Source organism: Camelus bactrianus, chromosome 12, assembly GCF_048773025.1.
Source record: "Camelus bactrianus isolate YW-2024 breed Bactrian camel chromosome 12, ASM4877302v1, whole genome shotgun sequence".
NCBI classification, from domain to species: Eukaryota; Metazoa; Chordata; class Mammalia; order Artiodactyla; family Camelidae; genus Camelus; species Camelus bactrianus.
In genome coordinates this window covers 46,054,399-46,079,063 of record NC_133550.1, presented here as the reverse complement: position 1 = coordinate 46,079,063, position 24,665 = coordinate 46,054,399, and the positions used below count along the sequence as shown (strand labels likewise).

The following is a 24,665-nucleotide window of genomic DNA, read 5'->3' as shown; positions in this document are numbered from 1 at the left end:
AGGATAGCCTAGATTTATTTTGAAGCACTTTGATTAAAATTCTTTCTACGCATTTCAAAATTTTCTTTTACCTCTGGGGTAAAGGGTTACTAATTGACTCGACTCCTCATATATTTATTGAACATTTTATAATAGTGAATTTGTTGCTGCAGAATAATCAGTGGAAAAATTCTGTTCAACAAAATTTGAGGCCATTATAATCCTGGAGAACAGAAAGGATGCTATCAAGAGAAAAAAACTTTTGAGAATTTTTTAAAAGGTAGCTAATAGGATTGGATAAATTCTTAAGGCAGAACAGAGGACTGCAGCTGACGGCACCAGAGTAAGTGAGGGATTTCACCCAATGGAGTTCCTTCCAGATAAGCTCCAAGTTCAGTATCAACTAGTATCAATTGCAGAAACAGCGATCATTAAAGAACTCCATTCTGAACAGTTGTCTTCTCCTCCTTACTGCCATGGGAACAGAAGAGCTATTATGAGAGATGGATGACAGAGCAATATGGTTCCATCTTCTTCTAACAGTGGTTCTCAACCTTGGTGGCATCAATAGGATTAGATGGAGAGCCTTTACAAACTACCAATTCTCAGGCTGCCCTCCAGATATTTTGATTCAATTGGTTTTTGCAGGACCCAGATGGCAATATTTTTAATCAAACTTCCCAGGTAGAAGTTTTTAAAAATTTGATCACTGGTGAATTTCCAGCAACTAAAACCATTCCTGAATATATGTATGTATGTGCATAACTGGGACATTGTGCTATACACCAGAAATTGACACATTATAACTGAACAACAACAACAACAGCAAAAAGTTCCTAACATAGTAGGAAGGCAAGTTTGCAGAGTGAATGAATAAATGAATGGGAATCAGACTGCCTTCAGAAAACTATCAATTATTAGATAGTTGTAAATGATTGAAAGATAAGGTCACAGTTCTGAAGAACAAAACAAGTGATCCTAGAATTTTACACACAATTGAATGATTAATAAAATGTAAAAAAAAATTAAGCATGTTTTGAAATGTGTATATATAATTTACTATCAACGCAAACTATGTAAAAACATGACTCAAAGTCATGCTATAAGCAAAAAAAAAAAAAAAAAAAAGAAATAGAGCACAGGATATAAGTAGCATTTGTGTACAACACAGATGTAGTGAATAAAATCTGAAATAATTAAAAGAGAACTCAGTAGACCTGACCACTTGGAAGATTCTCATTATTACTGCAGGAAATTTCATTAAGATTACATTTCCTTTATTTGTTCTCCAATCACACTACTGGTTTTACAGTGAATAATTTTATAAATACATTTTAAATGTTGTTACTCCATTTGAGTTCTTTAAACAAATCAAGCTGTAAATATTTAATAAAACTACCAAATATAATTGTTAATAGGTATAGTGTGAAATTTATTTGGTCTTTGTCTCTGGTTCCTGACACAGGAACTCTTAAAACCCTTGAAATTTCCTGAGTAATGGGAGTGTCCTTTGCTATTCTTAAGAAACCCCATTTGATCACACTTGAGTTTATGCTAATAAAGTGACTTAGGGTGGGGTCCCTAGATAGCCTCGGGGTGGCTCTGGTCACCAGAAAGACTAAGTGATCAAAGGGCTGAAACTTTCAGCCCCACCCACCAACCTCCAGGAAATGAGGTAAGAGGGGCTAGAGATTAAGCACTGCAAAAACTCTTCAACAAAAGCATTTGATGCGCTTCCAAACTGGTGAACACTTTTACATGTTGCTCCTGTGCCGGAGACTTTTCCAGACCCTGCCCTATGTACATCTTCATCTGGCTGTTCATCTGTATCCTTTAAAATAAACCAGCAAATGCAGTGAAGTGTCTTTCTTAGTTCTGTGAGCTGTTCCAGCAAATGATTGAACCTGAGGATGGAGTTGAGGGAACTCCCTATTTAGTGGGGGTTGATAGCAGTAATTCAATCAGAAGTACGGGGACCAGTATAGGACTTGTGACCAGCATCCGAAGTGGGGAGCAGTATGTAGGACTGAACCTTTAAGCTGAGCCAGAATTGAATTGAATTGTTAAACACCCAGGTGGTGTCAGGTGAATTGGAGGGTTGGTTGTTGATTTTGGAAAAAGAGCCTTAAAAATTTTAAAGTAAGGGAAAGTGGACTATTAAAAGGAGAATGGAGTTATTGGAAAAGGTAAACATAATCAAAGCACCATATTTTATACTAGGGAGTTTACGTATACTAATTAAAATTGATTTTTCATAGACTATAGATATGCATACAGTATTTAAAATGATAAATACTGACACAAGAAAACACAGTATAAAATTAGCCATAGCCTGAAGTTGTAGTGGGAAGTACGGTGAAAGATTGTGTATCAACTGCTCAACTTTTATAGCAGGCAGCCAATAGACAACTTACAAAAAGTTGAAACAATAAGTAGAAGTATAACATTTAAAGTTATATGGGCAACTGTCAAAATAACAAAAGCAGAAACTGTTTTCTTGTTGAAAGTAATACCCTCTATGGAGTTGTGTGATCAGAGAAATTTTTTTGTTCTATATTCTTATGTCTTATTCAATGTTTTGTATGTATCGCTTCTATAATTTAAATGCTTAATTTAAATATTCTATAAGCTGCAAAAGAAAGCAATAATCTATAACAACAGACAATTTAGAGAAACATCTGAATCTAGATATTTTATGATTATGCTGTATAATATGCACATATTTGAAAATAAAAGCCTTGTGTGTTTTTTTAAATTTCATTACACTACATACGCAGTACATTTTACACCTATTATATATTATACAGCTTTCTGTTAATTTATTGTTAATCTAATACCTACCTATTTCAAGTTTCCAGATAGATCTTTTGACCTACTTTTTCAAATATGTTAAGACAATAAAATTTATTAAAAAAAAACTTTTCTTTTTGATTCTGTTCTAATTCATCCACACACGTTTTGCTTGGATTATAGAATTACTTATAGAGTATTATGTAGTATAATGCTATCAGTTCTCAAACTCTTTCTCTTTTATAATTTGTTTCTTTGCATTTAAAGAGTTTTTTTTAATTTTAAATGTTAAAATTGTAGTTTTAAGAAAATTACAGTGTGATTAAATTAATTAAAGGTCATCAGTGTGATACAGTGTGATACAGATACTGAATATGAGATCTTTAAAAACTACTTAGAACTTGATTAATTTTGATTGACAATGCATCTCTATCAGAGTAGCTAAAGCACTAACTGTCATGACTATAACATGAGAAATTGAGGGGAATAAGTTTGGAAAGTACTTTGAAAACACTTGTTCCCATTCATATTTGCAAGTCCTTACTTGAACTTGTCTTTGTGAAATTTATGCTCTATTTACATGGGCACCTGCTTTCAGAATGCATTTTCCCTTCTTGTGAGCTCTAATAGGCAGATGGTGAGTGACAAAGAAACTCACCCCAATACAAATTTATGAGAATGGTCTCACTTGGGTTCAGAAGTTGCTTTTCTACAAAAGAATCTTTGTTTCCAAAATGGACTCTTTAAGAATATTAGACTAATGTGCCTGGAAAAAAAAAAGTAATTAAATTTATAAATAAATTAAAATGGAACTAATTATTCACATAAATGAGAGGAGTGAGTTTACTTAGGCTGATTGACCGTAGCTCTGTGGTAATAGTTCATTAGTCTGAGGAAGCTATGTATTCATCAAGTATGGTTTATTAATCTGCAGTTTTCTTAGGTAAGTTACAGCAGTGTTATAGATTTCCTTTGCAACTTAATCAATATCTATTTATCCTATAATTCAAATTTGCTGCTCACTCCCTTGATCTCACTCTTAAAACGCATTACTACACATTGTCCTTTTTCTGTTTTGTACAGTTTCATGCTGAGTGAGCCCTCGGGGATCTGCTATTTTTATTACTGCGGCTCTTTTTTTCCCCTGCAGATAGCTATTTTTCTGTTCAGCTGTACTTGTGTTACCATCATTTCTTAGGGCCAGATGATGACTTCAGATATGCTTTTGAAATTTTATTTCTGGCTCCCGACTCTATATTCTTGGGAGGTTTTATTTCCTTCCTACTGGAAACCCTGTCTGGAAAGGGCTGCCCAACCTGCAGATGGTCACAGCAGGATCCCGCTGCTTTCCCGGAGCATAACATAAACATTTTCTTAATGGTGCTTCCTGGCTTCCTCCCTTTAAAGCATCAACTAGCAAAACTAAGAAGTCGTCAAACATTTGACCCCCACTAGAGTGATAAAAACCTTTGTACTTCTTTCTGTTTAGTATATGTGGGCTACATCTCCACGGGCAATCTGATTTAAAGAGATGTGACAAGTTACACTTTGTCTCTCAGGATGTCAGTTTCCACATCTTCAAAAATAAGAGTAGTGCTTATTTTTATAGTTTATTTGAAGGATTAAATAAAATCAACACATGTTAAAGCTCCTAGTTCAAGATCTGATATAGAGTAGGTTCCTTTGGAGATCCTGAAAACCATTGCCTAATAAGCATTTATCAAAGGCCTTTTGTTCTGTTGTTTAAATTTTAAAAAGGAGATTTATAAGTTGCTAAACAATCTTTGAATGCTTTCTCAGTTTACTTTAATTGAAGCTATGATATAGTGCTAGGTGTTACCTGCCATTTTATACTTCAGATTTTAAGAAAAATAAACAGAAACAATAAAATTAAAGACACTTGAAGGATCTTATCAATGATCTTGGATAATCAAGCAAGGCTGAAATAATGTGATCTAAATGCAGTAGTTGTTTCCATTGGGTTTGCTGAGAGGCCTACCACCATCAATACGGACATGCATGCAGGCACACACATCTTTTGAGTTATAACTTTTACATGACTCAGTTTGAAGAGTATAGCAAATTTGACAGAAAAAAATTCAGCCAAAGTTCAAAATTACATTTATGGTAAAAATCAATAAAGTAATTTTTTAACTCAGGTGCTTGATGTTCACTACAGTGTAGTGTGGGTTTTTGTACCACATGTGAAACAAGAGAAAAAGCCCAGGAGGTAAAGAAAGAAAAGTATACACTATGTTAAGGTTTTCATACTATATATATGATATATTTAATAATCAAATATGTGTGTCCAGTAGTTGATGCCAAGCAATCCACATCACATTACTGCTCTTCCCCTCTGGAATCTTAAGATAGTTTTCATCAGTTTTTCTCTAATCAATTCATATTTATAAGCAAGTCAACTTTGATATTCCATGTTTTTTTCTAAATTTTTCTTCCTTATGTCTTAATATCCTCCATTCTGCTTATGTTATACAAAAGACATGTTTTTTAAAAAGAAGTCCCTTCCTTGTAGTTTTGGAGGAAAAAGTCTCTTTACAGCTGCATTCCTTTTGCTTTATGATCAAGTAGCATGTAAAATTTACCACATTACTTGCATTTATTTTTTATTTTTGTCTTTTTACATGGGAGCACAAATTTATTAACATGGAAAAGTGAGAATGTTTTCTTTATAAGTATATATACTGCTACTGCGTATTTTTTTTTACACCGTTTTTTCCCTTTCTCCACGTCGATATTGGCACATGTCAATTTAAATATTTTAATATCACCCTTCAGCTGATAGGTGTTGAGTTAAAGGAAGGAGAGGTGGGGAAGTCCTAAGTTGGTAGCAGATTTCTCTCTGCTTGATAGCAAATTGTGAACTCTCAAGCAAGATGTATATCAGTGTAAGTAAAATTATTATTTTTTAAAAAACCTCAGTTTTCTTCTTCCTTTTTATATTTTTATATGATTCATGGTCCAATAAAAATAATCACTGTATATTTAAAAGATATAATGGAAAAATCATTTGGTTTTTCATTCAAATAATGATAAATCCCACTGGCTTAAAACAGTATTGGCTTGCAATATTTTACTTAGTGTTTATTGAACATTTTTTATATTCCTAGATATTAAGAAAGCCGTAAGGAAGAAATATGCTCCTTTTTAAAAATTTTCTTGAAAATTAGTACAGAAAATAGTAGTAACACATTTATTCATTAGATTTCTTTCTTATGGATTCACAAAATGCTAATTTGGAAAAGACAATTGTATTATGAAGTATTTTATTAGAGATTTTTAAATGTATCAAATTAGTATAGTACATATATCTTGTGGTGGATGAAAATTGATATTATCTTATTGTTTATTTTCAAGAGCACTTAAAATTCTAAATTGCTAAATTACTTTCTTAATAAAAATGAATCATTTTCTCATTACCAGGATGATAAAAGAGCTATTGTCCATCATTGTTTCGTGTGTTAGGATAATGATGCGTCTGAAATGCTTAACTGATTTAAAGTGGTGCTTTCATTCTTTGCAAAATTAAAATCCAAAAATGTTAATACACCATCTCAGAAGAATTTAGCTCTTAATACCCACCGATACTAAGTTAGAACACTTATTATGTTTGATCACTTTATTAAGTGTATCAAAAGTCTTTCAACAGGTAGTTATGACTAAGAATGATTTAGTAAAAACATCTTAATTACAGATTAGAAAATTAAATTTTTTAAAGGGCACTAAATTATTATTGAAATCTTTTATGTATTTATTTTACTAAATCTTCTATTGTATAAAAATAATCAGTAAGACACCTTTTTCTACAATGTAATAATCTCACTTATCATGATGGCACCAAAATATCCTCTTTTTAATGAATTAATTTTCAACTTTTTCTTTCTTCATTACTCACACTGAAGTATAAGATGGATACCATTTCTCGCTGGAGACAGGAAAAGGATGGAATTCAGAAGTGAAATTGGTGGAAACATGTTAATCATGGGATAAGGGCAAACAAGAGAGGGAGAATCTCAGAAATCATTTTCACTTCTTGATTCATTCATTCCACAATTACAGACTTGTTAAGTGCCGTGCTACACACTGATGAAAAAGGGAAAACAAAACACTCGTCTTGCCTTTGTAAACGTTTACAAAATGTGTATTGCATATGTGTAAACTATATTTTCCAGGAGACATGTATGTGTAGATGCACTAACAGTGACCAGATGATTCCCTTTTTTTGGCTTATCAAGGAGAGAAATAGTAGAGAGTCATTTTTCTTCTATGCCTGGAGATTGGAATTTTGATCATTAGAGACCTAGAGTACACTTAGAATTTCAAGAATAGTTAGCCGCAGTTAAGAGGTATTAAATTTTTTGGTTAAGATCACACATTTATTTGCAGTGATGGAATTTGATTCTACTTCTCATTATCCAAGACTGTATAGTTTCCTATGTCATGGCATGAAAGAATAGACTTGGCTGGTTACATCATCATTTATACCTCTTGTGTTTTCTTATATGTTTTAAAGGAAGAGGGGGAGAAAAACCTTTCTTTGCTATGTGTATGCAATCAAGAATTGGTAGGTAATTATTTTTGGTATGACTTCATTAATATTTTTATCAAACTTTTCTGATTTCCATTTGTTGCTTGACCTTAAAAAAAAAACACCTCCATTTGGTATTCTAACAATAAAGAATAACTTGGACACAATAATCTCTCTACATTAAAAAATTTAAATAGCAATATTTAAGGTACCTTCAATATTATCTGTGACATTTAATATATGGTATATATAAGTCATTCATAATAGAAATTTAATTTTTTGATTTGATTAGAATCTAACAAATTGCTTGTTCTGAATCACTTTCATTTCTACCTACTCCATTATTTATATTGTTTTCTTACGTTTAATTTTTAATACTCTGCATTTTTTTACCTTGTTATTTAAGCTTAAATTTACAAGCTATTTCAGACAAAATGAAGCAATATGCTGTTTAACTTATCCTGATAGTCAAATAAAAATTGTATCCTAATATGACCTATATGCTTCTCACGTTTTTCCAAAGAATCGAAGGATGCCTTATTCTCTGTTACTTCACTCTACCTTACATTTCTGTGTCATTACCACCCAGTCCTCATTTTATCATTGGTTTGTTTCAACATGTTGCCTAACTATCCATTTTACAGCTCCCTTTGTGTTCTTTGTCACATTAATTTAATTCCCAAAACATTATCCTTTTTTCGTATTAACCATTTTAGTTTTCAAATCAGATAAATTGTTATTTCTAATGATTTTTCTAGTGCTATCCAAAAATACATGGAAAAATTATAATGAGATTAAGCTTATCATTTTGTGCTCATTTGGAAGAGTACAGTTCCTGAAAGTAAAGTACTTTGTAAAGCTACACCAAAATGTATCAGATACCTTGCATTATAACTATGTATATAATTATACACATTATAATTATACCTTTAATAAAAAGTGGCTGCTTTGTAAAAAAAAAAAAAAAAACTACACATAGCAAAAATACATTAAAAATTAAAATTTATGGAAGGTTTCCGGTTTATGGAATGTATCATATGGTAGTTATATTTTTAGTTTTTTGAGAAACTTCCGTGCTGTTTTCCACAGTGGCTGCACCAATTTATATTCCCACCAATAGTGTATGAGAGTTCCCTTTTCTCCTCGCCAACATTTGTTATTTGTGTTCTTCTTGATGATAGTCATTCTGACAGGTGTGAGGTGATATCTCATTGTGATTTTTGCATTTCCCTGATGATTAGTGATGATAAGCATCTTCTCATGTGCCTCTTAGCCATCTGCATTTCCTCTGTGGAAAAATGTCTATTCAGTTCTTCTGCCCAGTTTTCAATCGGGTTGTTTTTTGTATGTTGAGTAGTATGACCTATTTATATGTGTTGTCTATTCTAATCCCTTATTGGCCATATCATTTGCAAATATTTTCTCCCATTCAGCTGGTTGTCTTTTCATTTTGTTGATTGTTTCCTTTGCCATGCAAAAGCTTTTAAGTTTGATCAGGTCCCATTTGATGACCCAGCAATTTTATTCCTGGGCATATATCTGAAAAAAATAAAAACACTAATTCAAAAAGATTCATGCACCCCAATGTGCACAGCAGCATTACTTACAATAGGCTAGATATTGAAGCAACCTAAGTGCCCATCAGCAGATAAATAAATAAGTTGTGTTATATATACATAATGAAATACTACTCAGCCATAAAAAAGAATGACATTTTGCCACTTGCAGCAACATGGATGGACTTGGAGGGCATTATGCTAAGTAAAATAAGTGGGAGAAAGACAAATACTATGTGATATCACTAATATGTGGAATCTAAAAAATACAACAAACTAATACAATAAATACAACAAAAATACAATAAAACAAAAAAGAAGCAGACTCACAGATATAGAGAAAAAACTAGTGGTTGCTGGTGGGGAGAGGGAGTAGGGAAGGGGCAATTATAGGGATGAGGGAGTAGGTGGTACAAACCACTGTGTGTAAGATAGTTTACAAGGACGTATTGTACAACATGGGGAATGTAGCCAATATTTTGTAATAACTTAAGAAAAAGGGGGAAAAAAAGAAGAAAAAAATGATAATAATCATGTACCAAATTCAAGGTTTTGGAATACTCTGTGAAACTTAACTGGAGTTAATTTTGCTTAGAATGTCCACAGTAAGCCATTCAGGCTAGGGGTAAAAATAGGACAAAGAGAAAACAGAGAAAAGTGAGCTTCCTGGAGGAGGACGGGACTTACCCAGTGGGGGCTCAGCTCTATAACAGAAGAGAAACCGTCGCAGCCATCCCAGCGACAGGGCCAGCCCCTCTGGAAGTAGGTTCTCCGTGTCGCTGGGGTTATCTGGATGTCAGCATGGGGCAGAACAGACTGAAGAGGACCCCATTGTGGAGAAGGGGTGTAGGTCAGAGTAGGGGAGCCTGAAAGGCACATGACTAAGACTTAAGGAAGCCATGCAATTACTGTGTTCTGCAAAACAACCAGAAGTATTTCAAATTGATGCAAAGTTAAACATGCTGGCACTTGATACAATAAAGTTTTTAATGTGTTTTTAAAAAATAGAGTGTATCAAATTGATATGAAACATTTATGGAAAGGAGGCAAAACAGAAGCAAATCATTCTTTTATCAAAAAAAAAAATATATGTAAGCACTCTGCCAAAAGTAATAGCACATAATGCCATTTTTTTATCATAGGAAAAAATGTACTAGTTCCTTTCAGGAAGCAACTTTTGCCTAGAAAATTTCACTAAAGGACTAACAGAGTTTAACTTTATTCACAGGTTCACAATATTAACTCCTCTCCAATTACTCTCTATTCTTTATTTTGCTTTCTATGTCCTTTTATTTCATAATGCTTAACATTCCTTAAGTACTTCTTATAATTTCACGTACTGTTTCTTGAACTAGATTAAGTAATCTGATGTCATCTTACATTTCTCTTTCATATAAATCTTGGCCCCAAATTGATACTCGGTGGAGACCTGCCTCAGGGCCCTTCAATAACAATATATTTAGGAACTAGTACTGGGAGAAATGTATTTTTATTTTCATATTTGATAAGATCGTGGGCCAAGAACATGAAATTAGGGACAAAAGCAGAAAGATGAGTCAGCAATGACTGTGGTATACAGTTTTGGTAACTAAGTCCTTTGTGTTTAGAGCCTGGTAAGAGGCAAAAGTAGATGATTTGGAAGAATCACAGGTAGGAGGAATAACAAGTTTATAGGTGGAAATAATGAGAGTAGATCTGGCTTCAGGTGCTTGCATTACTTTCAGGTGGTAATGACTAATAGGTAGTAGGAAATACACGTAGCAACAGGGTGATGACATAGATGCGGTAAGACCTAGTTATTTGAAGCTACTAGATTGGATGAAATCCATTGGGAGAATGCTTTAAAAAGAAGAAATCAAGGAAGGAAGAGAAAGGAAGGAAAGGAGAAAGAGAAAGGGGGAGAGAGGAGGGGGAGGGACAAAGGAAGGAAGAAAGGAAAGAAAATGAAATGGCTCAAGAATCTGTAAGACTAGAGGTCAGTTATTTTTAAGGCCAGATAAGTAGGCATAAGCCTAAAGGAGGGCATAAAATAAGAAATTTAATCCATGGAAAAAAAAAGAGGTATATATAAGCATGTTTCCTAGTTTGTGAACAGAGTCTGAGACTCAGGGTTTCTCTCCAGGAATGTAGGAAAAGCGATTCACAGCGTTCTCATGGGCCGCGGGCACCATCAAGCTCATCTTCAACCATTGCTAATGGCCTAGCTGTGACAGATTTTACATTCAGGGTTCGAGAATTTCAACTAATGACTAGACTTGGATAGGAGATAGAAAACTCAGTTAAAAATGAGTTTAGACAATAAGGAGTATTAAAATAGTTATCAGAGAAATTGAGGTTCACGTACAGGGATTCGTTAATAAGAAATTCTGGTGCCAGTGCAAAGTAAGAACCCAGCAGGAGTGCCTATAAAACCATGGGATATTCTCAACATTTTCCCTTGTGTCTAGACTGTGGCTTTTTAAAGCAGAGGCGAATACTGAGTCATTTCAACTGACTTCTATGGATGTGGGAAACCAGGTTTACCCACTCAGATACAAGCCCCCTCGAAAGGAAAAGGGCAGGCCAGGCAGGTGGACCCGAAGATCAAGTTGTAGGATGTCAGGCTCAGCTCCCCTTCCACGGGCAGGATTGAAAGGCAGAGCACAACTCCAGGGAAGTCCCTCTCTCTGGGAACACGAGAACGGAGATAAAGCAGACCCCCCTAACCAAGCACCTAAGGTTTGTAGGTGCTCTGCTCTTCCAGGTGTTACTGCTAAGATAATGAGAACGTGCTGTTGCTTCTCTGGGGTTCCTCCTTTAAAAGCTTCTCTCTCAACTCTCTGTGCTAGACCAAAAATTCCTTAGGGCTAAGAACAGAACGAGGCAGTGAAAAGTGTGATGATAAGACGCTAAATCTTGCCACACTACCCTAATAAGTCACTAGAGTATGCCAAAGAGGAGGTTACTATTAGCAAGAGAATTGCTCATCTTATAGTTACTTCATTCTGATAGGAGAACAGGATCCCCCCGCCTTCTTCATCACTATCTTCTAAGCAAAAAACCTGAAAGGTGATAGTTTTTCCTCATTTCAGTAGAGGGGGGAGTCGGGTATAAGCAGACAACTCAGTGCCGGTCTCAGAGGGGAACTGGGCTGGGGGTTTCCTATCCTTGTATTTACATCTACAAAATATCCTCTCCCAAGAAAAAAAATGTTAAGTCCACTCCCCTGTAATCCTGGTTTTTGATTTTTAATTTTTGACTGAGATACTGTTAGCAGATAGAGACCCCAAATTGGAAAGCCCAGCAAACAGGTGGGCAAGCCCCTCAAATATGTGGGTCTTAGCCCATCGATTGAGAAAGAATTCTCAGTAGAGGCAGATGGACAGAGTGAAAAAGAGCTGTTTTATTTATTGCTCAGAGAGGGAAGGGGGGAAAAAAAAGGCAAAAAGAGGAAACACTCCAGCAGGGAACTGTCAGCCAGGTAGCCGGCTGGGACATCTCCAGCCCCCGATCCGGCCTCGGGGTCTTTTATTGGAAGGCTGTGCCATCACTGTCTCATTCTGGTGATGCCAATCATTTATTACTGGCTCTTGTCTCCCATGGAGCTCAGCCCTAAAACAGAAACTTCAGTGAAAAACAGAGAACAAAGAAAGAGATACTGGGGTATGTCCTTGGGATCAATGCAGCAGTTGTGGGACACGAAATGTCTTATTGTATGGCTGTGTCCTTCAAGGAGCGAGCTGTGGGATAAGAGAAAACATGCTGGCATTTTCTTCCCCTTCGCTGACAGCCAGCCAGCCAGGGTCAGCCAGCCTGTCCAGTCACCTGTCTCAGCACCACTGTGGCCTTTTTGCTGGCATGGGTCTCTTCCTGCCTAGGGCTTCCAGTGGGCCCGTCCCACTGTGTTGGGGGTACTTGTCCTATCTGGGGTTTTTTTTTGTTTTTTTTTTTTTTAATTCCTTCAGCAGCTCTCAGAAGCTGTGTTCACTTTAAATTGAGTCAGAAAATTGAAGAGAATATCTTTTAAATACAAAAATAATTGTGAAGAGATTTTGAAAAATAAATTTATTGGATTTCAATCCAATGTTCTATGCTTCTTTTTTCAGTTTCTATTTGTAGCATTTTATTCAGAAGTCTCTGATGAAGTTAAATTACATAGGCTGTTAATAATTCAAGAGATGATACCAGAAATCTGAGACATTCTCTCCTGTCACATTTTGCTACAGTCAGTCCTTTATCAGCTTCATAATTTTTGACTATTTTTTTTTCAGTCTTTTAAAATTTTCCTTTAGAAAGCTCTGATTTCCCTCTTCGTAAACATATTTTTCTCTTTATTTTCAAAAATGTGATTTGCCTTTTGTGTTATGGAATGACTTCATACCAATCAAGAGTATCAGGCAAGAAGATTAAATTTATACACATTTTATTGTAAGTTGTTGAAAAGGCTCATAGTCAAATGGCAATTATCAGACATTTACCATTTTTCACCATAAAATGTAAGTTCTACAAAGGACATAATGAAAATAAACATCAGTTAACTTCGAAAGAATTAAATGAACCAAAAGAAAATTATGTAAAATTAGATTATTTTTACTCCACATACGTATGTTGATATTAAATGATGCTCCTTTATTTTTTCACCAAATTCAATTCTTTGAAATGATTGCCTCTATTGTTTTGCCATTACATTAGTGCCTGTAGCATTTAGGGTTTTGTTTGTTTATGCATCAGGCCTACCCTTGTGGCTAAAACAAGTAGGAGTTACTTTTTTCAAGTAACAACAGTCAGGAAATAGGCAATTGAGGTCAGTGCAGCTGCTTAAGGAAATCATTAAGGACCAAAATTCATACCGACTTCCTGACCTGCCATCCTTAGCATATAATTTTGGATGCTGCTCTGCTTCCAGGGAATTTGATCATATTTCAGGCAGAAAGAAGGGCAGAAGACAGGGCAGTTCAGTCTGACCTACCAAGGAATCTCCACTTATAAAACTTTGGCTAGAACACAGCAACCCCCATGCAATTATTTTTAACTGTGTGTTTTAACCAAATAAAAGCAGGCTCTCTTAGGAAGAAAATAATACACCTACTATTGGATTGCTTTTTGACAGAAATAAGTTGATTTATAATGATTGCAGAAGTTTTCAAAATTCGGATGCTTCAGACTCATCTAGAAAGTTTATCAAAGAGGGTAGATCTCAAAGTCCCCCAATGGAGAGACTCATTCAGTAGGGGAGAGTCACCTCAGTTAATTCTACGTTGGTTCAGGGACCGTTCTTTGAGAAATACTGGTAAGTTAGTATATTTCATCGAAAATCCTCTCCATTAGAGTTAGTGGTGCTTAAAGATAATTGGTGTTTTAATGTATTTGAACTTCATGCTTCAACTTCTTGTAGTTTTATTCTTTTGCTTCCTCCTAAAATTTTCCATCTCCTTTTTCTTGCTTTAATTTTCTACATGAGACTGACTCTTATTGCAAATCTTCCCATTTCTAAATATAACAATAACAATTAAGTGCACTTAATAATGATTTTCTATCTTCATTGATTCTTGAATCACAACTAGCCTGGAAGCTGCTGAATGCTTTTGGGAATAAACTCTAGATCCATTACTTATGGAAAATTTTTAGGTTTTTATTTAAAGGTGGCCAAATATTGAGGATTTTTCAAGTCTGAGAGTATGCAAGCATCAAGTCCTCAGAACTGCTGATGAAAGAAGATGTCTTTTCTATCTCGTCCCTTTGATGCTGCTACTGGTTCTAGAAAATGTCTTTCTTGGCCTTCCACTGAGTAGAGTGCGGTTTACCTTAAAGGAAGCAAAAGGGCTTATTAGTAATAAATTACTAAGCAGTTCCACCCTCCTTGCTCACATTCAGTGATGTGCTGGAGCAGGCTCCAGCTAATTAGAGACAAATGTGCACATCTGTTCCCAGCTCCATGCTCAGTGATGTCAGGTTGGTAGTTTGAAAGTGGCCTTGGTGGGTATATTTTACATCACAGAGATCGGCAAATGCTGCATATCTGGCTTTTGTTTTGCTTTGTTTTTACTAGAACATCACTGCTTAGATATTTACCTGATTTTCCTCACCTTCAACCCCTTAGAAATTTGAGTCCTGTTTTGCATGGCTAAGAGGTAGGACTGAAGGGAGAAAGAAAAGAAAGAAAGAAAGAAAGAGGGAGAATGAAAAGAGGGAAGGAGAAAGGAGAAAGGAGGGAAGGAGAAGGGAGAAAGGAAGGAAGGAGGGAACCTGCCTTATTTTCAATTTCATTCAAAATGTAAAACCATTCAAAAAAAAAACACATGGATTGGAGTCTGAGGATCTGAAATAGAATCATTTCTAATAAATTAAAATAAAAACATTTTTCCAATGCCATAACTAGTTGCTACTAAAAAGTTCTTGGTTATATTGAAATTGTTTTACTCATCCTTCTCCAAATGAAGAATCTAGGCATTTTTGAAGGAAGTGATGGGTCACAGGGAAGGAAAGGTATGGAATAGCTCTAGAACAGAGTGAGTAACAGAAATATTTACTGTGTTCTGTAGGATACAGATCATGGGTTGCTGAGATCATCACAATGGAAAATATTGATCTTCTTATAAGAAAGTAGAAACTCAGAACTGAGTCAACCCTAAAGAGCACAAGAGAACTATGCCCTATAAAAATCCTACAAAGACAAGCTGCATTGTTAGGCAGCCTCCACACAACCTGGTTTTGCAACATGTCCTTCACTGACGCATTGAGTCAGCTGTCCTTAAGTCAGCACAGTATGTTAATAGTGAAGAAACAGTTCTGAAATTGCTTTTGTTTGTGGCAGTCCTATGTTGTCCTCAAGACAAATCACATACTTTGAAGTGGCATGAACGACTAAGTTAGCACTCCAAAAACAACAGTCCCATAAATCATTGATAAATGACATCCAACGCATGCACTCTGGTTAAAAGTTTGTATTTTGCAAGTCAATCTAAATAAGTATGGCACACCATGTAACAGACTTGGAAAAAGGACATGTGTAAGGACATGAACTTTGGGAAGGCAGATACACCTAAGAGACATTGTAAAGAATTCAGTCACCATTCCTTAAAAATAATACATTATCGATCATTAAAGGTTATTCTCCTTAGGGTGTCCAAATGGACTCATTACAATATTAGTCAGTAACTTAAAAATAACAAAAAGACTGAATTAGATAGTTTATAAACAGACAAGGCAGTCATAAGAATCTATTAGCTGTATACATACATATTCAATGCTCTTATTTTGATTCCAGTTTTTATGTAAATCTGTCTCGGTGTCTGTCTGGTTCCATTCACTTTCCCCTGTACACACCATGAAAGACTGTCTTATTGGTATTAATATTATTAATATTTTCAGATGTTCTTCTAGAAAATTGTATGCTTAACCACTGAACTGAAAGTGGAGAATTAAGTCCACCAAATCTCATGTGTATTAAATACTCACCTGGCAAAAACCTAACTCAAAGTAGAGAAATTTTTCAAAAAGGCCAATTTCACAAAACCTGAGGAAGACGAGTCTACGTTCCCTGCTTCTCTCTGTGTTTTGGCCACAGTTCTGTTAATACGGTCAGGCTTCCTCTATGTGGTGGGAAAATGGGCAATGCCAACTATCAGTGAACACACTTTCTGCACTGTGAATTCAGAAGCAAGAAAATAACTTTTAACCTTCCTAACAAAGAAAGAATGTCCCGGTTTGGTCTAAATTATATGCTTATCTTTGACACCAATCACCGTGGAAGCAGCAGTGAGTCAGTCGGAAGACTTAAATAAGAACCTAAATCGTACGCCTTCTACTAAATCTGGGGGTAGTTTGGATTGATATGATTTATATCCTGTGCTTTTTAGCTTCCCCACAAAAGTAAGCAGAAGTTTAAAAGTTTTTTTTTTTTCCCCAGTTCACACAGGAATAGCTGATGAATGTATATAACAATTTCCAGCTGACAAAGCTTTTCTTCATAGACATCATGACATTTGCTTCAGGTGGTTTGAATAGGTTTTTATCACTTGTTGCTCAGAAGCCTAATTCACAAGGCGTAGAGGACTTAGTTTTCCACATTTAGTTCAATTCATTATTGTTCTACTTACTCCAAATGAGAAAACTGAGATTTAGAGATGTTCTTCAAGTGCCCCAGGTAAACAAAAATGATTCTGTTTTAGAACTTCAGACCCCAATTCATGTTTTTCTTTTTTGTTTTTGTTTTTGACTTTTGAATGAAATTGAAAACAAAGCAGGCCCAGCTATGGATGCATTTTATCATCCTATTTAATTAATCAAATTTCTATATTCTCCTTAGCCCACCTTTTAAGGGCAACTGTGTCCCAAGGGCAACTGTGTCCCAAAGCAAGTAAAAATCTGAGTGTTGCTTTCATTGCAATGAACATTTATTTATTAGTTTGGTGAATTAGAGACAGTGCTCCATTGGCACTACAAGACTTCCCTGTTCTTGATTAACTTCCTAAAATTTGTATCAATAGAAATAGAAAGTCACCTTGGTTCTTGCAACAACACTGTTCAGTGAACACATTGCTCAATTTTCTGTTGATCTGGGGAAAGAAAATCAGAGCATCATTAGCCTGAGACTATTCAAAGCGCTGGCAACAAGAATGTTCACAACGAGCATTGTCACAGAGAAGGAGAGGGAAATTTAACACAGCTTTAGCAACAGGGGTTATATAAAATTGAGCTAATTTTGAAAATAGTTGGTCCAGATCAGTACTGGAAAGAGGGAGAAATTGTTCTGCAGACTAGGAGTTATTTGTTGGTCAATTCAAATTTCTCAAGAAGTGAGAGGAGGAAGATTCAGGAACAGAGGTCATATGTAAGTAGGATGGGAAGAAACAGCTGTGGGAGACAAGGACCTGTCTCAGTGGAAACTGTCAGTCTTTCAAGCTCTCTTACAATTCTGTTCTGGTTTATAGGGTGTGGACTCATCTGCCTTCACATAGGTTTGGGTAACCTTGTCTATCTAGACTGCATATGAGTAGAACTCCATTACTGCATCTCATTACTTATTTACAAGAAGATGTAGATTTTTGAATTCCTTTTTAAATATAAATTATTTGTATTTAACCTAATCAATACCCCAAATCTAACCAAAACAAGACATTAAAAAAACCTTCTTTCACTCTTTGTCACTTAAAGTTTTTTTCAAATATTCCCTTGATAGTTTTGACCTGCATTCTAATGTGATCTATAATTGGGTAATAAGAAATATGTAGGACTTGCTTAATACACAAATATAATATTATATATAATTTAATACAATTGTCAAAAAGATGAAACAATATGTCTTAATGTAAGCTAAATCATTTGAAGTCTTAAACATACTACTTGGAAAATAGCATCAGTAACTGTTCACTGGAAGCCACATAATAGGGACCCTGAAAATGTATGAGAGCTGAGTAACATTCATTTTGGAAATTCACTTTCTAATAACATGTAAATGCAGCCCTGTCCACCTTATAATACGCTCACCTGATTTACAGCAGACCTTCTCGTGCAGTAGTTATCAGAATCATGCATGGTTAATAATTCAATGTATCAGCCTAATTTGAAACAATTGATTGCTTTATTAAACAATGTAATTAAATGATATCCAATCTATTGGGTATTTAAATGTATTAGTGTGGTGACAAAACAGGTTTAACCAATTTTTAAAGGTTCCCAGTCATCACCACAAAACAGCATGGAGGGAAGAGCAAAGAAACCAAGAGGCACCTGTCTGTCTATGCACAGTGTGTTCATTAGATTCACTGTATCTTTGGATCAGAGTAATTCTGAAAACAGAGTGTTTGTACAAATAATAAATACAGACACCACAACAGAGAACCACTCTGTTATGACAATAGCAAAAAGTTAAAATGTATCTGCTGCTTCATTTCTTCCACAACATTGGAATAATCTGGGAAGCATAAAGACTTCATCTTGTTAATATGTCATTGTCAATACACATTTGAAACAAATATTAACATACTACATAGTGTCATTGGACCTGTAATGCATAGAAACCATTTCCATAATTCAAATATTTAAGGTTACTCAAATACAACTGCCTACCGCTGGGTTAAATTGAAAATATACAGCAAAAATTATCTGAAGTGGGAAGCTTAAGACCAAATAGTCAATTTCTTATAAGATTAAATTTAAATGTAACTTCTCTCCTGGCTGAGATCCTTCTGGAAATAAATGCAGCAGATGAGTAACATTAACTGCCTTACCCCAAAATTAAAACTTAAGGTGTATCAAAGCCCCGGGACACGTTAGCCACAGGCTTCTCCCTCCTGCAGAAACCCAGTGACATTAGACTCTTGCCTGTTGAGAGGTAGAATTCCACAATGGTTAAACCTAGAGATTCTAGAGATAGCTACTTGGGTTTAAACCTTGACTCTCATTGCCTTTAGGACTTTTGACAAATCACTTAAGATATCAACATTAGTCTACTTACTTTTCAATTAACAGGAATAATAAATAAAGACCTATCTCTAAGCATTACTGTGACAGTTAAATGGTTGGATAAGTGCAAAGCACTTTACAGCAGTGCCTGGTTCATAGTGTGAACTGTGTAAATGTAAGTTCATTGTATCATTTATCCCCATCCCTGTTCTAGGTGCCCAGGGTCTCTTTCTATGGGGCAAAGCCTTTCAATGAAGCTTAAGGCAAAATCAGGGCAGAGACATAGAATTTAGGTGACTAATGACTTATTTGAGAATCTTGGGGATGTGGACTCAATAAGTAGCAACGTAATTCCCATCAAAATTCAACCTTTGGGAGCAAAGAACAAGGCAGCAATCAAGGGTCAGGCTTTTATATTCTTGATTTTTTTTTTCTCCTTCTCTGACTATTCTTATAGTAGAATATTATAGGTCCACTTTCAATTTGGTTTATAGTATTTGTTCTCAGTCTGTCTTCCAAGAAAATACCCAAAAAATGTTTGAATTTTGACAGTAACTCTAGTTATCATTTTAGAGATAAAATAACTCAATTTAAAAATGATTGCTTGATCTTTTTTAGGTCACACAAGTAATCATAACTGTTAATCCCATATTGGAATCAGCTAGTCAGGCTTCCAGTAAAACTCAGAGATTGAAATATTTCTATTTGGAATTTCACTGTATCAGACCAATCAAAGAGAAATTCAGTAAAATAATAATAATAATAATAATAATAATAATAATAATAATATAATAATAATAATAATATAATAATAATAATAATAATAATGAAATGGCTGAGTGATAGGAAAAATGAAAGATTTTAGAATTTCAAACGATCACATTGTCCAAGTTGAAATCAATAAGGCAAGACTTGTAATGCAAATGCCTAAGAAAATTTCACATTCTGATGGCATCAAAAAGTGTGTTTTCCTATGTCAGTTATGTTTGCTTCTCTGTTATTCTCTGTTCAGTGTTCATGGTACCAGTTTTGTCAATGTGATTGTATTGCCAATGTGAATAGCCATCTGGTAATTCATCCTAGACTTTACCTTCTCTGTTGACCTTGCTTCTTCACAAAAGAGCCAATTATTATTCTCCAAAATCCTTCTTCATCTCCTCTCTAGTGCCCTTCTTTCCACATCTCTAGCTCACTTCAAGCTCTTCCTAGTTTTGTCCGGATAGTCTCTTGACCTCCTTTTTCAGTAATTTTCCATCAAAGTCAGAGAATTTCAAAGCTTTAGCATTAAATGCAAAAGCCCTGTCTAGTGAGACCCAACTTACATGTCACACTTCATTTTTCACTACCCCCACACCAGCACCTCACACCTGTCACAGCAGCCCTACACAAATGTTGGCTGAAGTGCTAACGTGTTCTCCTGTTCCCATGCCTTTAGTGCCCTTTTCTTCCTCCTCCACATCACTTCTTAAGATAAGAGTCAAATATTTCCTGCTCTGAATTTCCATATTCTGGGTTAGCCACTGGGGAAATTATTGTTTTGTTGTTGTTTTCGGCTCAGATTCCTTTCTTTACCTCTTATTAAAGTAGGAGGACAGTTGGCCCTGCTTGGCCAGTCACACTATCCCCATTTCCCTGGCAATAGCTATTGGTCTAGAACAGATTTAGCCTGTCCAATCAGGCTAAACGCTGATATTTTTCTTACAGTACTAACAAGAAAACTGTCTTCTTCCTCGCACATGTAACAGGAAACATGTGAACCTGGGTCAGCTAGTGGCCATATTTGCTATCACATGAATAAGGCCAGTCTGTAGAATAAAGAATGATGCCCAGTCCAGAGGAAAGACATGTAGAAAAATAGTACTGGCAGAGTTGAATTCCTCTTCCAAACCCTGAAGTTTTCAGATATGCCAGGGTTGCTATAGAACTTCCTTTATATGTGAGAGAATCTTTGATATTTTTTCCAACATACCTCTTATTTTGTATAGGCAACTTAGTTGGGATTCTGTAACTCGCAACCATAAAGTCCCAACTAAAAAAAATACCCAAGCTGGACCACGTGCTATCAGAGCATTCTCATTTTTTTTTATTGTATCATATTTGTTTATTTTAGTCCTCAAAAAAGACTGAAAATTTAAGAGGAGAGGATAGTGCCTCATATATGACTCTGCAAATGTTAACACAATAAATAAAACATAATTGTTGAATAGATATGTTAGCAGATGACTAACTTAGCAAAGCTCCAAAGATAAGGAAAAATTAAACTCATTATATAAAATTATGAATCTTGAAATAGTAAAATTTTATAACTTTTTAATCTTTTTTTGTAATAAAATTATAAACTATAATATTTGACTGCAGTAGTCATATAATCCAATGTTATCATTTTACAGATGAAAGATTTAGGCCCCCAAATGATGCAACTTGACCAAGATCACAATGTTGACAATCTTCTCAATATACTGCAAGGGGCCAAAAAAAAAGTAATTTTATACTACTTGCTTTGAATACATGTCCAAGCAAAACTAATTCAATAAGTTAAATTAGATACAGCTACTTTTTATTTACTTACAGCTTCCTTTATTTATATTTATTGTTTCTACTTTTAATAATAATTTTTTCAGGAATTAAAACTCTAGTCACTATAAAAAATAGATTTTTTTCTCTTCTATATATTTATGTTTGTCCAACAGAGAGTAAATCAATAGTAAAGAGGAGAGTGAGTCTGTCAATATGACACTCCAGGACACATAACTGATTCTTAAGCTTTGACATTTGAAATACTTAAGAAATACTGTGTGCATCATCCATCAAGACTTTTTAAAGGTTTTTTCTTTCATTAGAAATGAACAGTGAAAGTTGATGTGAATCAATCTTACATAATTTTCTCTGAGATAGGCTTCTCACGGCGTACTTTGTGAGAAGTGAAATATTTCAGAAACATGCATAAATGTTTTTGCTTTAAATTTGTAAAGAATTCTAAATCAGATGAAGAACAGGTTAAATTTTAAAAGGCAGTTTTCTTTTTTAGTAAAAAATATTTCCCTTAAAAAACCTAGTTTAAGCTGTTTGTATGAAAATTCCATCAGTAAACTTAAGGATTAATTTTATCTGTTAAATTTCATATCTGCAAAAAAACAACTCCTTTGTTTTACTCACACAAAACATCTAATTTTCCAATAAAAAGTTCACCACACATCAAAATATACCCCAAATTTGATCACTCCTCACCACCTCCATTGCTGTCACCTTCATTCAAGCCACCATCATTTCTCAGCTGAATTATTTCAGTAGAGTTTTACTGTCTTGTATACCCCACCTCCAGCTTTCTGTTCTATATACACTATTCATAGGGTTTCTACTAAAACATAGCTCTGATTTTGTCCCTCTTGTGTCTTCCCAGCTTACCCAGAGAAATGGTAGGCTGTATGATGACCTATCAGGCCTGCACAATCTAGCAGTTTCACCCCAGATTTCCAATTACCGAATCCTCACCATGCTTCTAATCATCTTTTCTTCCTTACTGTTCTGTGAATACGTAATGCATGCCCATAATTCAGGACATGCACTTTCTCTTCCCTCTGAATTGCTTGGCACCTTATTATTTATACATCTTGCTTATTTCTTTCTTTCAGGTATCTGCACAAATGTCACCTGTTCAGAGAGACCTGGATTGACCATTGTATGTAAAATTAGCCACCCTCCTGTAACATGCTTTGCTTTCTCATAGCAAGTATCACTAGCTAATATGTTGAATGTTTATTTTCTATCTCTGTTCGCACAACATAAGCTTCATGAGGACAGGAACATCATCTGTTTTGTTTGCTGCTATATCTTCAGAAGCAAGGGCTCAAAAATATTTACTGGATGAAAGAATAAATAGATAATGAATGAACAAGATGGAATACTATGCAACCATAAAAAAGAACAGAATAATGCCATTTGCTGCAACATGGATGGACCTGGAGATTGTCATTTTAAGTAAGTAAGCCAGAAAGAGAAAGAAAAATTGCATATGATATCACTTATACATGAAATAAAAATAAATAAATAAATAAAAAACCACAAATGAACTCACTTCTATATCTATCAATGTGAGCCTTCAGATGAGACCGTGTTGATTACAATCTTGTGAGAACTTTTGAAGGAGAAGTTGCTGACCCACAGAAACTGTGAAATAATAAGCTTGTATTGTTTTTAGGCTGCTAAGTTTTGAGATAATTTGTTATACAGATATAGATAGCTAATCAGATTAGGTAATTTTGCATGAATTTATTAATGTATAGAACTTGAAAGGTGCATTTCTCTGGCATTTTCTGAAGACATTTATTTTTCTTTTGGCAATGCAGTGATTTATCATTAGCAAAGTATACTTTCTTCAAAAATAAATTTTTCTTAGCCTTCAAAGATATAATTACCCAGATCTAAGAATAATCAAATCTTCTTGAAATCTTTTTCATTTTTTAATGTAAAAGAGATATTAGAGAGATGATTCCATCATATATTATATGTAAAGTTTAAATACACTCTGATTTATTTATTGTGCTCAGTTGGTTTCCCACATACTCTATTTTGTTGTTTCTAAAATAAGTTGCTTATCTGTGGAACTTTCCGTTTCCTATTTCTTGTAATGCCTTTTTGATTGTGTATTCTGTTTTGGTTTTGGGCACATCTCTGAGGTTATTATTCTTTGTCTACGTGATCTCTCAGCTAATTTTATGACCACTTTTTTTTCTTTGTGACTCATTACAGTTTTCCTTTGATTTACTGGATTTTTTTTTTCTCACAGTGATAGATGAACATGTCTTCTTTTACTTTGTATGATTAGAAACTTGTATTCGAACAAGACAAGATAAAGCAAACAACAACAACCAAAACAAACAAACAAACAAACAAAAACTCCACAAAGACCACTAAGGGGTTACTACTATACTTCAACAAAATCACTTGAGCACATTTGTGTTACAATACAATAGCAGATCATTTGTAAAAACAGGAAACTCAAGAACAGCTTTTTTAAAAGGAAAAACAATTGGATGTGGCTGAAGTTAATAGAATTTAGAAGTTACAAAACCAGCATCATTAACCTAGAATTTCTGTCTCTAAACCTTCATGAAAGAAGTAGGTGGTCAATATCTTAACTAGGAAGAGAGTCATGGAATCAAATAAAATATGCTCAGTTTTCAATAAGTGAGGATTAAAAGGAGAGAAGAGTTTTATTATTTTAAGAGAGTTTCATCCTAGAGAGAAAGCAATTGCTGTTCCCTTTTCTCCTATTGATGAGTTACATTATATCTTTATGTAATTAAATGTTTATTGTAATCTGGTCTAAACCTTTCAATCGAAAGAAAACTACTGTATTTTCACAACGCTCATCACTTGGTAATACATATCTTTGTGTAACTATAACC

The 24,665-nt window shown here is 34.7% G+C and overlaps 1 long non-coding RNA gene across 1 annotated transcript; it reads left to right on the top strand.

Annotated features, from left to right (window-relative positions):
- Window positions 1-1,702: 1,702 nt before the first annotated feature.
- Window positions 1,703-23,218, top strand: LOC141579430 (uncharacterized). Its single transcript, XR_012510793.1, has 4 exons — window positions 1,703-1,805; window positions 7,301-7,351; window positions 22,890-22,936; window positions 23,045-23,218. It is a non-coding gene; the product is annotated as an uncharacterized LOC141579430 (long non-coding RNA).
- The last annotated feature ends 1,447 nt before the right edge of the window (window positions 23,219-24,665 follow it).